Source organism: Bidens hawaiensis, unplaced genomic scaffold (genome assembly GCF_021521415.1).
Source record: "Bidens hawaiensis isolate Kalapana, Puna unplaced genomic scaffold, B.hawaiensis_p1.1 tig00036891_1, whole genome shotgun sequence".
In the NCBI taxonomy this organism is placed as follows: Eukaryota; Viridiplantae; Streptophyta; class Magnoliopsida; order Asterales; family Asteraceae; genus Bidens; species Bidens hawaiensis.
In genome coordinates this window covers 109,510-125,070 of record NW_027505452.1, presented here as the reverse complement: position 1 = coordinate 125,070, position 15,561 = coordinate 109,510, and positions in this window count along the sequence as shown.

Below are 15,561 nucleotides of genomic sequence, written 5' to 3'. Positions count from 1 at the left end.
GATGAAAAACATATGTTGTGTTCCCGAGTTTCATTTAAGAAAGGAAAATAAAGGAAAATATAAAAGAGGTGTTCCAGAGTTTAATTTAAAAAAAGAAAAGGAGGGGAGGGAAGAGAAAATAATAAGTAAAATAAAAGATTTGTATCTTTTCAAATTGGAAAGATTATGAAGGAAAATAAGTTGAAGAGAGAGAGAGAGAGAGAGAGAGAGAGAGAGAGGAGATACCAAAAGAAAAGATAAGAAGAGAAAATTTTCTTTTCCTTGGCTTTCTTTTCTTAAATGAACTCGGGAACACAGCGCAAAGATCACGGCCGAGTCCTATGTTTGTTCTATAATGCATGCAATTTATATGTGTTCGGTTATCGATCTTTGCTACACACTCTCGCTTGACATCATACTTCTATAAACTCGAAAACTACCAATTCCACCAAACAATGTAATACTATTTAGCTAGAATGACCAATATAATGTCAAATCTTCCGGAATTAATTTATGAAACAACTGGTTCCAACTAACAATACAGTATGTGGATTGTGTATTTGTAGACAAGAAGAATGCCTATTCGAAGACACACACTTGGGAAAGATGGAGATGCAATTAAAAATTAGGACATTCATACAATAATTATAATATTTATCATCGACGATTTATAGGTGAAAACTAAGTCACTATCTTTTTCCCACCGGCAACTATGTTAATATGTTGGTGGAAATCTTATTTTTACCATAAGCGGAAAAATAACAAATTTCCACCGACAATACCTAAAAAGCTTGGGAGAAAATTTAACTTTACCTTTATCAACTACTATTCCAACGAAAGTGTGTTGAACCGAAAACGACAAAACAGACTGTCCAAAATCTCTTCCAAATTTTAACCACATTATTGATACCTCGACAATTATGTTAAACGAGACGATATTTAAGGGCGGTACGGTAAATCTCATGGGGTGGCTTGGAGGAGATTTAAATAATAATTCGTTTATTATTTATTAATAAGTTTGTCTTACTTTTTATTAAATTAGTCTTATCCTAAACCTATTTGAGTTAGATTCAAATTGTGTATTTGAATACGAGTAGGACTCGAATTAAGGGTGTTATATAAACCCTGGTTCACATAGGTTTATTAAGTTTTTCGTGTGTCGTTTTCTTAATAATATTGAGTTGTTTCTGTTCGTCAAAAAAGTCTTTGTCGCCACTGTGATTGCAAGTTGAAAAAGTGCAGCACATAAAAGCCTTTTTATTCTTTGTTCCTTCTTGTACGTACAGGAGATACAAACCAAAAACAAACAATAATTGTTTGGTCATCTGCATATTCAACTTTTGCCTCTGTTCCTTATTTCTTTGTTGTGCGTACAGCAACAATAAGAAGAAAACAATATTTATTTTGTGTTCTACACATTCAAGTTAGTTCTTGATTGTTAGTCATCGGCTCCACTGTTATATTCAACAAGTGGCATCAAAGCCGGTCATCGAACGTCAGTACGTAATCGAGTTTAGTCGATCGAAGTGGTGAGAAAAGAAGCCGACGAAGAAGGAAACGATGGCCGATACGTCGTTTGTCGCCGGAATCAAGCGTTTGAACCAAACTAATTACCGGGTTTGGTCGACATGTGTTATGTCATACCTTCAAGGTCAGGACCTTTGGGAGGTAACCAACGGGACCGAAACGCAGGTGCCAAGAAACGACACCGGAGGTGCCATCGGGAAGTGGCGAGTAAAAGTCGAGAGAGCGTTGTTCGTGTTAAAAACAACAGTCGAAGAGGAGTTGTTAGATCACTTTCAAGAATCCGAAACACCGAAGCATGCATGGGATATTCTTGAACGACTATTCACGAAGAAAAACGACACCCGATTACAACTTCTTGAAAACGAGTTGCTTTCGGTTACTCAGAAAGATATGACGATTCCAAAGTACTTCCATAAAGTGAAATCGCTTTGTCGCGAGATTGCCGATTTAGATCAGCAATCAAGGATCGGAGACGCGAGGATGAAACGGATTATTATTCACGGGTTGAGGCCGAAATTTCAGTCGTTTGTCGCTGCTGTTCAAGGTTGGCCAAATCAACCGTCACTCTCGGAATTTGAAAATTTATTATCCGGACAGGAATCCTTAGCCAAACAGATGGCCGGTGTGTCGGTCTCCGCTGTACCGAAGCAAGAAAACGAGGCGTTGTTTGCGGGAAAAGGAAAAGGAAAGTTCAAACCCAACCACGGTTACAACAAAAAGAAACCGTGGGATCGAAATAAACCCGTGGAACAAAACCAACAGGAAGGAAGCGTTGATCGAAAGAATTGGAACCGCAATAAAAAGGGTAAACATCCGTCGTTTAAAACTTTTAAGTGTTATAATTGTGGCATGCGAGGGCACATCGCAAAGTATTGTACAGCGAGTGCAACTGAAGAAGGAAACGCCGCGACAACGCAAAATCGAACTGAAGAGCCTTGGGATGTCGAGGCCCATTATGCCGGAATTGGAGAAGTTCATGCGTTAACGGCTATGGTAAAACCCTCTTTAAATTTATTAAATGATTGGATTGTGGATTCGGGTTGTTCGAATCACTTAACAGGTGAAAAGGAGCGGTTAAAGAACCCGGTTAAGTACGAGGGTAATCAGGTGGTAGTTATAGCCGATGATTCGCGACACGGCATAGCTCATATCGGTGAGGTTGATCTCTCACCAGATTCCGAGGAAAGTGGTTTTGTTCTTAAAAATGTGTTTCATGTTCCCGGTATGAAAAAAAACCTGTTGTCGGTTCCTCAAATCACCGACACCGGACGATATGTTCTGTTCGGGCCAATCGAGGTGAGTATTTTCGATAAGTTCAAAACTAAATCCATACCGGTGGTTCAAGGGAGAAAGAAAGACTCGGTTTATGTATTGTCTGCCGGGACTTCGTACGTTAATAAGGTGAAAAGAAATCTAAAGGCAGATCTGTGGCATCAACGTTTAAGCCATGTCAGGTATGATAAACTTCAATTAATCATTAAAAAGAAGTTAATGGCGGGAATACCCGAACTCGAAGTAAAAACGGATGTGGTGTGTGGCGGGTGTCAGTTTGGAAAGGCTCATAAGCAACCGTTTGAGAACTCTAGTTATCGAGCTAAAGCCCCCCTCGAGCTAGTTCATACCGATGTGTTCGGTCCGGTGAAACAACCGTCAATTAAAGGTATGAGTTATATGATATCATTTATTGATGATTATTCGAAATATTTGTGGGTATATTTCATGAAAGAGAAATCCGAGGCATTTGAACGTTTCAAAGATTTCAAGTTAGAAGCCGAACGGGATCTAAAGAGGAGCATCGAGTGTCTTCGTTTCGATAACGGAGGCGAGTATACATCCCGTGAATTTTCTTTGTTTCTAAAAGAAAATAGATTTAAACGCCAACTAACGTGTTCTAATACTCCCGAGCAAAATAGGGTTTCGGAGATAAAGAATCGCACCCTAACCGATATGATTGGAAGCATGATGCACAACAAGAATGTACCGGGAAGATTTTGGGCGGAGGCAATGAGTACCACTGCGTTTATAAGTAACCGATTGCCACAACAAGGAATGGTTTACGTGTCACCATACGAGAAGATGTTCAAAATCCAACCGAATGTTAGTTACTTTCGAGTCTTTGGATGTGTGTGCTACGTGTTCATCCCGGGGCATCTCAGACACAAGTTGGAGAAAAAGGCAACGAGATGTATTTTTGTTGATTACGATAACGAAAAGAAAGGGTGGCGATGTTGTGAGCCGAGTACCGGGAGAATTTATGTGTCTCGGGACGTAATATTTGATGAAAACTCATCATGGTGGTCACCAAGTAAGGAAGTCTTGCCCAACACACGTGACCTACAAAAAGAGTATGATGAGTATGTTACGGTTCAGGTTTGTGGCAACGATCTAGAAGAACAATCTGAACAAACACTTAACACTGAACCTGTTTCAGGAACACGAAACGGGCCACGTTCTGATCCATGGCGAACCGGGTCGTTAGTTAGTCAAACAAATGGTCAAACCAGCACCTCAGCTGTACCAGTTAATACCGAAGGTGATGTACCGGCTGTCCGGAGGTCCGAACGGGTTAGTAAACCGAACCCGAGGTATGCAAACGTCGCGTTACTTGTTAGTCAAGAAACTGAACGTGAACCCGAAACCGTAGAACAAGCTGTACGAGATCCTAAGTGGATGGAAGCAATGAAAAAAGAGTTAGATGCTTTAGCTAGTAACGAGACATGGCATCTTGTTCCGAAGCCGAGTGATGTAAAACCGATTTCGTGTAAGTGGGTTTTTAAAATTAAAAGACGGGTCGATAGAAAGATATAAGGCTCGATTAGTGGCACGGGGTTTTTCCCAGGAGTACGGGATCGATTATGAAGATATGTTTAGTCCCGTAGCTAAACTCGTTTCGGTTCTAGTAATTTTAGCTATTGCCGCGTGCAAAGGTGGGATTTATGGCAAATGGATGTGAGTAATGCGTTTCTGTATGGAGATTTGGATCGGATAATATACATGGATCAGCCGGGAGGTTTTGCAAGTCAAAATTTTCCTAATTATGTTTGTCAGTTAAAAAAAGCAATTTACGGCTTAAAACAGTCACCGCGGGCCTGGTTCGGTAAGATTGGTGAGTTTTTGGAACTCAACGGATTTGTTCCTACAATAGCTGATACCAGTGTGTTCGTCCGAGCCGAAGGTGACAGGACCGCCGTTGTCCTGTTTATGTCGACGACTTAATTATAATCGGTGATTTAGTCTATGTGGTGGAGCAGTTAAAAACGAATTTGTGCACTCATTTTTTCATGAAAGACTTGGGAAACTTAAAGCACTTTTTGGGTCTTGAGCTTGAGTACGAGAATGATGGGTTTATACTTCACCAAAATCGGTATGTCGTTAATCTTTTGGTGAAATTCGGTATGGAAAGTTGCAAACCGATACAGGTACCCATGGAACCAAACGGGTCTCTTCGAGCCGAAGAAGGAAAAGTGTTGGAAGAAGTAACCATGTATAGGCAAATAATTGGAAGTCTTATTTATTTGACCTTGACTCGACCCAACATTGCGTATGTCGTTAGTGTGCTTAGTAGATTCGTTCAAGCCCCAAGAAAACTGCACCTTGAAGCTGCTCGGTTAGTGTTGCGGTATGTGAAGTCGACTCCAAGTTATGGTGTTAAGTCTAAGAGGGAGTCGAGTATGGAATTAATCGGGTTTTGCGACGCCAATTATGCTAAAGATCCGGACACGAGACGGTGTACAACCGGGTATGTTTTCTTGATTGGATTAAGTGCTGTTACATGGTGCAGCAAAAGGCAGCCTACCGTTTCACTTTCGACTACCGAGGTGGAGTATCGGGCTGCGACTATGGCTGCGCAAGAGTGCGTGTGGCTGGTTCGTTTTCTAAACGAGTTAAATCAAGGTAAGAATGAGAAGGTAACCTTGTATGGGGATAATGTGTCTTCAATCTTATTGGATAAGAATCCCACGTTTCATGCGCGTAGGAAACAAATTGAAGTTCATTATCACTTTATTCGTGAGAAAGTGTTAAATGAAGAAATTGATTTTAAATACGTTAACACGTTGGAGCAAGCTGCTGATATGTTCACAAAGAGTTTGCCAAAAGAGAAGCTTTTGAAGTTTTGTACTCGCTTGGGAATGAAGGAAGCAAATATCGAGAGGGAGTGTTAAACGAGACGATATTTAAGGGCGGTTCGGTAAATCTCATGGGGTGGCTTGGAGGAGATTTAAATAATAATTCGTTTATTATTTATTAATAAGTTTGTCTTACTTTTTATTAAATTAGTCTTATCCTAAACCTATTTGAGTTAATTCAAATTGTGTATTTGAATACGAGTAGGACTCGAATTAAGGGTGTTATATAAACCCTTGGTTCACATAGGTTTATTAAGTTTTTCGTGTGTTGTTTTCTTAATAATATTGAGTTGTTTTTGTTCGTCAAAAAAGTCTTTGTCGCCACTGTGATTGCAAGTTGAAAAAGTGCAGCACATAAAAGCCTTTTTATTCTTTGTTCCTTCCTGTACGTACAGGAGATACAAACCAAAAACAAACAATAATTGTTTGGTCATCTGCATATTCAACTTTTGCCCTCTGTTCCTTGTTTCTTTGCTGTGCGTACAGCAACAATAAGAAGAAAACAATATTTATTTTGTGTTCTACACATTCAAGTTAGTTCTTGATTGTTAGTCATCGGCTCCACTGTTATATTCAACAAATTAGACTAGATGTTTTTGTTGGTTAGTATTCGTTTGTGGTAGTTCTTTTTACTGGTTACAAATATTTACACTTTTACTTTTTATTTTAGTTTCTCAGGATCCATCGAATGCCGGTGTAGGTTAAACACTTTTCTAGAAGTGAACATTGTAATTGCTGATTGATGACGGGGGTAGTCCAAGGAATTTTGATAAAATGGCTTTCACACATTAATGATAAAAATGTTAGAATGTTAAAAGGTCCGTTTCCCGCACGATTTAGGTAAACAAGTACGTGAACAGTAAGCACGTGCAATAGTACCACGTCAAATCACTGTTCACATCACTGTTCCCTCTGAACAAGGGACATGCTCAGAAAAAGTAATATTATTATAATCATTAACCAACGGTCAAAAGCTTCCCGCCCATAAAAGGTCAACCCTCTAGGAAACTGGAGGTTAACTATTTTACCCACTGGACAAAAGGCTTGCATCTCTCCCTCTATAAAAGGATGACCTAGCCATAAACAAGAATACACTAGATTGGGGAGTTAACATATACTCTCTAATCTTCTCTTCTTCCTTGAGAAACTAGCACTTTGCTCGTTTCTTTCTTACTTCACAAACATCATAGCTTCACCAAGAACTTCATCCAAAAACCGGTTCTAAACGTCACGGTCTTGGATCTCCGGTGAACAATAACAATAACAACTAAACTAGTGAACCTCTCTCTAAGTTTTGCAAACGTAGAGGGACACCACAACCTGCGCTAGGTTAACTGGAACCCTTGAAACCTGTTAGCCTAACCAGTCTATTCACTATTATTGATCTTATAATTGTTGTAGCAACACTGATAATATACTTTGATGTATTAGGTATTCATGTATGTTTTTGTTTGTGTATACCTTAAAAGGTTGAGTAGTAAAAGCAAAGTCTTTATATTATCATATACATCAACTAACGCTTTTATACGTATATGTGACAAAAATATAGATTTGACATGAGTCTTCGACCTTATATTTCCATATGCATATGCACATGTTCACGTGTTTATATCTTTAATTAAAAATACTTTAAACTTATTTTCTTTGTCAGTAGAGGTGTTCAAACTCGGATATCCGGAGTTTTGAATACCAGTCAATTCGGATAATGAATTTCACTATCCGAATTCATATATGAAATTTATGATATCCGTTCGGATAGTGAAACACATATCTGATTTTTAAAATAATAAAAAGGAAAAGACAATTTCTTTCTCCACTTTGTTAGCATCCGTTCACACTAGACCTTCCAGGTTTTGCTTCATATAAAAGACTAAAGCATTAATAATATGAAACATCAAAAGAACCTAAACTCAACAAAGACATTTATGAAACCAAATCAAAGCAGGTTGGACTCCACAAGTTTATATCCCGATTTACAAGCAGGTCGACTTTGGAGACTTCACATTATGAGTCAATGATTAAAATTAAGGGTAACAACAATCTTGACGTAAACCATTTCAAATGGGTCAATTTGGGTTATTTTAAAATTATATGAGTTGGTTTCGGTCAGAGATTTAACTAAGTGAGTTAACATTAATGGTCATTAGAAATTCCATCTTGTTATTTTCGGGTCAAAATGGGTCGACATATTCAAAGAAATTGGTCGATTTGGGTTAATGTCATTCAGATAGGAATGGATTTTCGCATGAAGCATGTTTCGGCACGAAACGGGTTTTAAATTGGAACAGGTTCGGTTCAGGTTTCAAGCCAACACGAGTTTTCACACGGGAAGGGTTGACTTTTGGTTTATTTTTGGTCGATTTCGGACTCGTTTTTGTTTTTTTTGTTTCGTTTTTTATTTGTTTTAATTACTTTCTTTTCGTTTTGATCGATTTTTCGGATTTCGATTGATTTGGTTTGGTTTTCGCTTTTTGTTTCATTTTCGTCGATTTTTTCAGTTTCGGTTCGATTTCTCGATAATTTTTTATGGAACAAGAACAACGGAAGAAACATATTAGTGTTTTTACATTTTTTGCTTATTATTTATATTTTGAGTTATTATCAAAAATTTTTCAAAAAAAATAATACAATAATTATAACTCAAAATATAAATAAAAAACAAAAAACCTAAAAAAACTAAAATTTTTCCGCCTTATCCTCGCTCTCGCAAAAAAAAAAAAAAAATGAAATCTGTTTGACCCGTTCCGGACCAAACCTGTTCCGACCAAACCAAAACAACCCTTTTTTAATTGACCAATTCTAACCTGAAGAAACACTAAATGACCCCGGGCAGATTACGGATAATCTGGGGGTTAAATAGATGTTTCCCACGAGGGGTTAGACCCGGCAAAGATGGTTCTTCTGATAACCTGCAAAACAGACACCGTGAGCTCGTCACTGAGAAAGGGGGGACCTCCTTGTGACCACCCTCCGGCGTGAGAATCAGACTAGATTGCTCTTGAATATAAGTGTATATTAAGAGATTGCTAGAGCAGATATCAGGAATAAGATATAAGATACAAGATAAGATGAGATGATCATACCATTTGGGGTATTTATAGCCGAAGGTAGGTTTCCAAGAAGGTGTAGCCGGCTGAATAGTATTCCTGTTCTACCAACTGTGGCCTACGCACGTGCCATGCTGGTAGTTGGTGGGTAGGCAGTGGCCGACAGTGACCAGGCCTGCTGTGTACTATTCCTTTTCCACCAACTGCAGGCTATGCACGTGGTATGACAGGAGTTGGTGAGTAGGCAGCGGCTAATAGTGACCTACAGTACAAGAGCATGCTTCTCGCCATACTGTTGTCAATGAGCTGTCGTATCTCTGGTCAGATCTTTTGCCCATACCTCGTCAGTTACAGTACAAAAGATCCTCCAGTATCGTACGGACTGGCTCATTTGGGCGGGAGTATTCCCCCTCCCGCCTTTGTGCGGGATTGTTCCCGGCTTTGCTCATTCCTTCAGGTGACTACTGAATTATTGAGAGCTAAGTGCCTTGTGCGTGTAGCCTTGCTGCGCGGGTGGCCTTCCCTGATGGCTTGTATCCGCAGCTGCGGGAACAGGCGGAGTACTTCACCATTGGGAGGCATTTCCTGCGGGAACAGCTTGCGTACTGCGCGTAAGGACGTCACGTCTCTGAGCACGGTGGGTCCTGCGGATCCAGTTGGTTTCTGCGCAGACGTCTCTCTTCAAGGTGAGTCCTGCGGGTCCAACTGGGCTCTGCTGGGACCTACCTCTTCAAGTCCCCTCAGTCCAATGTTCTTCTCATGAATGTTTAATAAGTGAGGTGAACTTTTGGACTTAAGCAAAGGGTTTTTGAAAAGGGTTTAGTTTTAAGGTTTTCCATGGGGATTCTTCCCGCGGAAGTCCTAATGTCACTTGCAGAAATTCCCGACTTTCTTGCTTGATCTTTGGGTATGATGCGGGTAGGTCTGTAACCTCCTCGCAAGTCAGGAGCGTTGAGTCCCACTTGTGTGGATTCTCCATGAGGTTTTGGTAGTTTTGAACATAGTGATCAATTATGTTAAAACCACCAATTCCATCTTGGAGCTTCAAACAATATAGTTCTCGACGTTCCCGCTATGCGGGGATGTTATTCCCGTTTCCGCAAGCATGGCCCAGAAGATCCTTCTTGGTTTCAATTCCCTGCGGAGCGCTATGTATGTGAAGGGTTTTGCCTTGACACTGTACCCGCACTCGTCTTACGGTTACTTTACTTCCAAGGTATTCCTGGCGTCAATTCCCTGCGGGTGCTAAGTATGTGAAGGGTTTTGCCTTAACACTGTACCCGCACCCATCTTATAGTTACTTGGTCGCCGAGGTATTCTTGGCTTCAACTCCCTGCCGGTTGCTAAGTATGTGAAGGGTTTTGCCTTAACACTGTACTCGCACCTGTCTTATTGTTTCTTGGTTGCCAAGGTAAGGGGTATTTTCCCGCTTACTTTTGAATCTTTTTGAAATTTTGAAATTCGAAGAGTTGGTGAAAGGATAAGAACAGTCCAAACTGTTGAAACGTCGTCCGACGGTTTCTTCTGACTGTGTCAGGACGTGCAGGAAGTTATGGCGACGTGACAGTACATGGTCATTCCAGACGCTTTTTCAGGCGCGTGGGCGCGATTTTTCGGGCGCGTGGCCGCGAAATTAATGGCACGCGTCCTTTCAACAGCTGTTGCCAGCTTGCACTTTGCCACGTGTCATAGTTTCATTGCACCTGTGATTTCTCTCTCTTCCGCATTAAATTCATCGCATTAATTGCGATGAGTATATAAAGGGGAAGAGGGTCCTTTGTAATTCACACTTTCACTCTTCTTGTAAACGATTTCCGGCGAATACTTTCTGCCAAGCATTCTCCTGAAATCATTCCTTTACCTCCAAACCATGTCTTCTACTCACGATTTCGAAGCTGCTGCCGAGGAATCTGACGTGCACGTCGAGATCCCGACGTCTACTTCTGATAAAGACGATAAGAGCACTGCTGGCGAATGCCAGTGTGCTCTTCCCACTGAGCTTTTTCAGTACATCGTCCGGAAGTTCATGCTCGAGCCGTTCGAGCCTGAGTTTCCGGAGCCACACCAGACGGTGTACGATGCCCCCAAGGGCAAGATAGGGGTGTACGCTGCATTCTTCGTTTATGGGAATCTCAGGTTCCCATTAACGAAGTTTGTATACCGTGTCTTGGAGAGGCACGGGGTGCATTTGACGGAGGTACACCCAATGGCGATCGCCAAGATCCGCCACTTTGAGTGGGTGTGCCTCATTCTGGGCGTGGAGCCCCATGTTGACCGGTTGATGACCTTCTATTCTTGGAGGTGCATCCAGGGGTGGTACACCTTGGTCAACCGGATCAAGGGGCTGAAGATCTGCGCAACCGAGCGCAGTCTTCGGTCGTGGAAGAGGGAGTTTTTTTATATCTCCGCTCGCGTCGTCCCGATAGCGATGACGTTTAAGAATGGGATAGCACTCCCCGCCCTTCACGCCCCAAAGTACCAGGAGGCGGAATGGTTCTCCAAGATCTCCCGGATCCAGACTCCGGTGTACCGCTTTGCGGAGTCTGGGATGGTGATGCTTGGGATGAGCCGGGTGTGGAAGGAGGCGTCACAGGTTCCCATCGTCCTCGAATACGGTTTGAACTCTGTCCCTTACGGTATGCTCTGTTTTCTTTGTTTATATAGGTTTGTCTTCTAACTATTTCTTTTATTTCAGAGGGGAACGACTTGCAGTCTCTCCTGCAGCCGCGGGAGAGTGATGGTCCTGCTCGGATGGGTACTCGTGCTCTCGATGAGAACGAGTTGCCCATCTTGGAGCAAACGAGGGATCGGTTTGTGGAGGTCTACCCGCCAGGCCACCCTATTCTGAGCGCCACGCGGCCAAGTAAGGCGTTATTCAACCCTCGACCTCTCAATGCTGAAACCTCTGCTGGAATTCCTCTAATCTTGTCATCTTCTGATGAGGAATCCGCAGATGGTCCTCCGTTGGTGCGTAAGAAGAAGGCTGCCGGCGGGAAGGGGAAGGCGAAGGTTGCCTCCACTGCCGATCCGGTGCATCGGTCTGATTCAGAGACCGAAAGCGAGGAGGTGGCGGGGAACCCTGGTGGTGCTAAGACCACTGCTCCGGAGGCTGAGACGACCGTCACCTCCGAGCAGCCCAGGACAACGACGGTGAGCGGCGTGAAGAGGCCGGCTCCATAGGGTTCGTCCCCGCCTGTTCGTACTTTTAGGCTCAAGAAAACCCGTAAGTACAAACTTCCTTTACTTTTTAACTTCATATCTTTCCGCCATTATACTTATGTCTTCTTTGTGCAGGCGTGGATGCTACCGCATTCCAGGGTGGATCGGGGAGGAGCACCTCCGGACCCATGACGGTAGGCTTGGTCAACCTACCTGAGGCGATGACCCAGGCGGCTGCGCCTGCTTCAGTTGGTTCAGTTGCTCACCCAGTTGAGCCAACTGTTCCAACTGTGATGACATCTCCGCTGGCTGTCAGTGCCATATTTACTGAATCTTCACTGAGCCGGCGGTGACTATTTCTGCGGGTACTTCCGCAGCGGCGACCACGGTTGTGAGTTCACCTCCGGTGTGTTCACCTCCGTTGGTTTCTACCGAGGCGGCCTCTATGCCTCCTCCGACGTCGGCAGCTATGGCCGATCCTTCAGGTATGCTTGGGGCTTCTCGCCAACCTCTGCCTCCTTCCCATTTGCCTGACCTCTTGGATGGATTTCCCTTGGGTTCAGGTGATGGGTTTGGCGGCTATCGGCCTGTTGTCGACCCTACAGGTGCGTAGGGTTCTTTTGGCCTTTTTTTTTTTTTTTTTTTTTATATATCATCTTTTCCTAACTGCTTTTTGTTTTTTGCAGTGTCGGATTCCAATGAAGTGTATGTTCCACGATGGAACATCCGCCGAGGAACAACCCTTCGCACGCCTGTGGAGTGCGTGGAGTGGGCTCGTCACGCAGCTCCCAGTGGTGCGTTGGGGGAAGCAATGGCTAGCTACCAGGAGGGTAGGCTAACCAACGAGCTTCGGATTCTCCTGGCCCGGATGCAGCCGCGCGTCGAGCTGCTATGTCGTGAAAACGACAAGTTAAAAGCAGCTCGTATTCAAGAAGTAGCTCAGGCGCGGGCTGTCCGGGAGGAGAACAAGAGGCTTACCGCAGTGGCTGCGGAAAAGGAGAAGGCCTTCAAGGCCCTCGAGGTTGAAGTTCAGGCCCAGCTCGAGGCCCGTTCCAAGGCTGCCCAAGCTGTTAACGAACAGCTTCGGCTGGCTAAGGAAACTACACGGAACGCAACTGAGAGGGCCACCAAGGCTGAAGCTGTTGCTGAGCCTCTACGCCTCGAGAATGAGGAACTTAAAGCCAAACTAGAGGCGCTCCAATAGGCTCATGATGCCTTGGCGATGGAAGACGCCAAGAAGCTCCAAGAGATCTTGGACCAGAGGGGGGTGCTTGACCATACTGAGCGGAAGCTAAAGGGCGTTGAAGAGGCTGCGGCTAAAGAAGTGTGCTTGCCAACCTCAACAAAAGTGAAGCCGAACGCGCCCGTAACCAAGCTCAAGCCGCCCTCCAGGAGGCTCTGGTTGCCAAGGAATGGCTTCTTCGAGAAGCGTTGTCTCAGGTATGTTTAATTTCATTATATCTTTACGCTTTTCTCTGTAAATAGAAAAGGTTTTGATACTTGTATTTTTTCTTTTTGTAGGTTGTGCATCGGGTCTTCACGGATACGTCTTATGACGATGCTATGAGCGCAGCCCTCAACGCTTCTCATGAGGATGGGGAAAAGGCCGGCTTCCTGCTTGGTCTAGGGTTTGTTGAGAAAGGCATCCCGCCTTCCAACTTCCCATTATATGACGTTGATACTGAAGCTGTATATGACCAAGCAGTGAATCAGTATGCCGCCTTCCCGCATCCGGTGGTGGAGAAGGTGAACGAAGTTGCTGTTGCTGATGATGGGCTAGCTATCCTTAAAGCTTTCCTTGAACCGCCACGTTCTACTGATGGTGCGGGTCCAAGTGGAAGTGATCCTGAAGCTTGATCCTGAAGATCCCTTTCCACCATTATAGATTTTTATTTTTGTATAGCTTCTTTTGTATGCGGGTATGTACCCAGCAATCTGTAATATTTGAATTTCGATGGAATAAAGATTATTTGCCAATTCCTTGCCTTGTTTATTTCACGCATATTTTGTTTTAACTTAGCAATTTCTTTAGTACTTAGATAAGTTAACTTTTCAACGTGGCAGATAATAAGTTAAAGTTTTGCGTCCTCTTTCGTGATTGTGCGGATAAGACCGTCACTTGCACTTAGTAGGATGGCTAAGCTTTACCTATATCTGACCTGCGTGGAAGCTTTCCTCATCTTTTCCTTTGAAATTTTCTAAGTGTTTAGAATAAGTTAACCTTTGAACGTGGTAGATAATAGGCTGAAGTTTTGCTTCCTCGTTCGTGATTGTGCGGGTAAGACCGTCACTTGCACTTAGTAGGATGGCTAACCTTTACCTATATCTGACCTGCGTGTAGGTTTTCCTCATCGTTCTGTTAGAAATTTTCTAAGTATTTTGAATAAGTTAACCGTTCGACGCGTGGTTGTCAATAGGTTAGTTCGGTTTCTTCTATCATGATTTGTGCGGTTAGGACCGGTACTTTCATTTAGTGGGATCACCAAACTTTATCTATGACTGACCTGCGTGAAGGTTTGTCGTTTTTTGTGTTTATGCGGGTTTTGCCGCCTTCCACAAGCAACAATTTCTTTATACTTATTTATGCGGTGAAAGCCGACATCAGTGTTGAATAAATTAACCGTTCGACGCGCGGTTGTCAATGGGTTCAGTTTATCATGATTTGTGCGGTTAGGACTGGCACTTTCACTTAGTGGGATCACCAAACTTTACCTATGACTGACCTGCGTGAAGGTTTGTCGTTTTTTGTGTTTATGCGGGTTTTGCCGCCTTCCACAAGTAACGACTTCTTTCCCACTTATGTATGCGGTTAAGACTGGCATATCAGTGTGGAAAGTTCATAAGTATAAATGTAAGATTATCAGCATCAATGTTATAAGGAGAATCATTTCCATTAGAAGTGGCTGTGGGCCTTTTCTTTACAAGTTTGGAATTGATCTACATGCAAACTGTGTAATTGAGCTCCCTTCCATGTTGTTGGGATGGGAGTGCCATCGAGCCGATATGCACCTGGTTCGGGATCTCGTTGTTTACGCAGTATGTAGTCTCCAACATTGAAGCTGCAATTTCATTCGTGTTTTCCCCAGCTGGGGTTCTACACGCATCGGCCTGCTCAGCGTTCGTTACGCCACGAGGTGCGCGAGCGTCCCATCTCTGACAAATGCCTCGACGATGTCCTTCACGTCTGTGCATTCTTCAGTGTTGTGGCCTTTTGTCCTGTGAAAGTCACAGTATTTGCTCCGATCAGCATTGTGAAGATGTCGGACTATTGGAGCCTTTGGCCATGGGAGCTCCTCAGTGGTGAATATCTCGGTGACGCTTTTGGTGAGTGGCGCCCATCTGGAGTTCTGGTTTGAATGTACGTTATCCCTTCCGCCTAACCGATGTAGCAAGCCGGATGAGGTGTCAAAGTTTACCCTTGACTGCCAAATGCCTAGCTTCCGCTTTTTGTTTAGTCGGGCGGTAAGGATGTTGTCTTCTCTTGTTTTCTGGGTGTAGAGGTTTGTGCTCTGGGGGAGATCTCTACCCAGTTGCTTTTCCGTTTCCGCAAAGCGTTTAGCTGCTGTCATGATGGCATCCCATGTGGATGGCATGCTATCTCTACCCGTTAAGGTGCGGATGAGCTCTGGGTCGTTCGCGCCCTGGATGAAAGCAGCGCGAACAAGATCTTCGCTGATATTACCCAGACTTAGCTTCTTTGAGTTGAAGCGAGTGATGAAGTC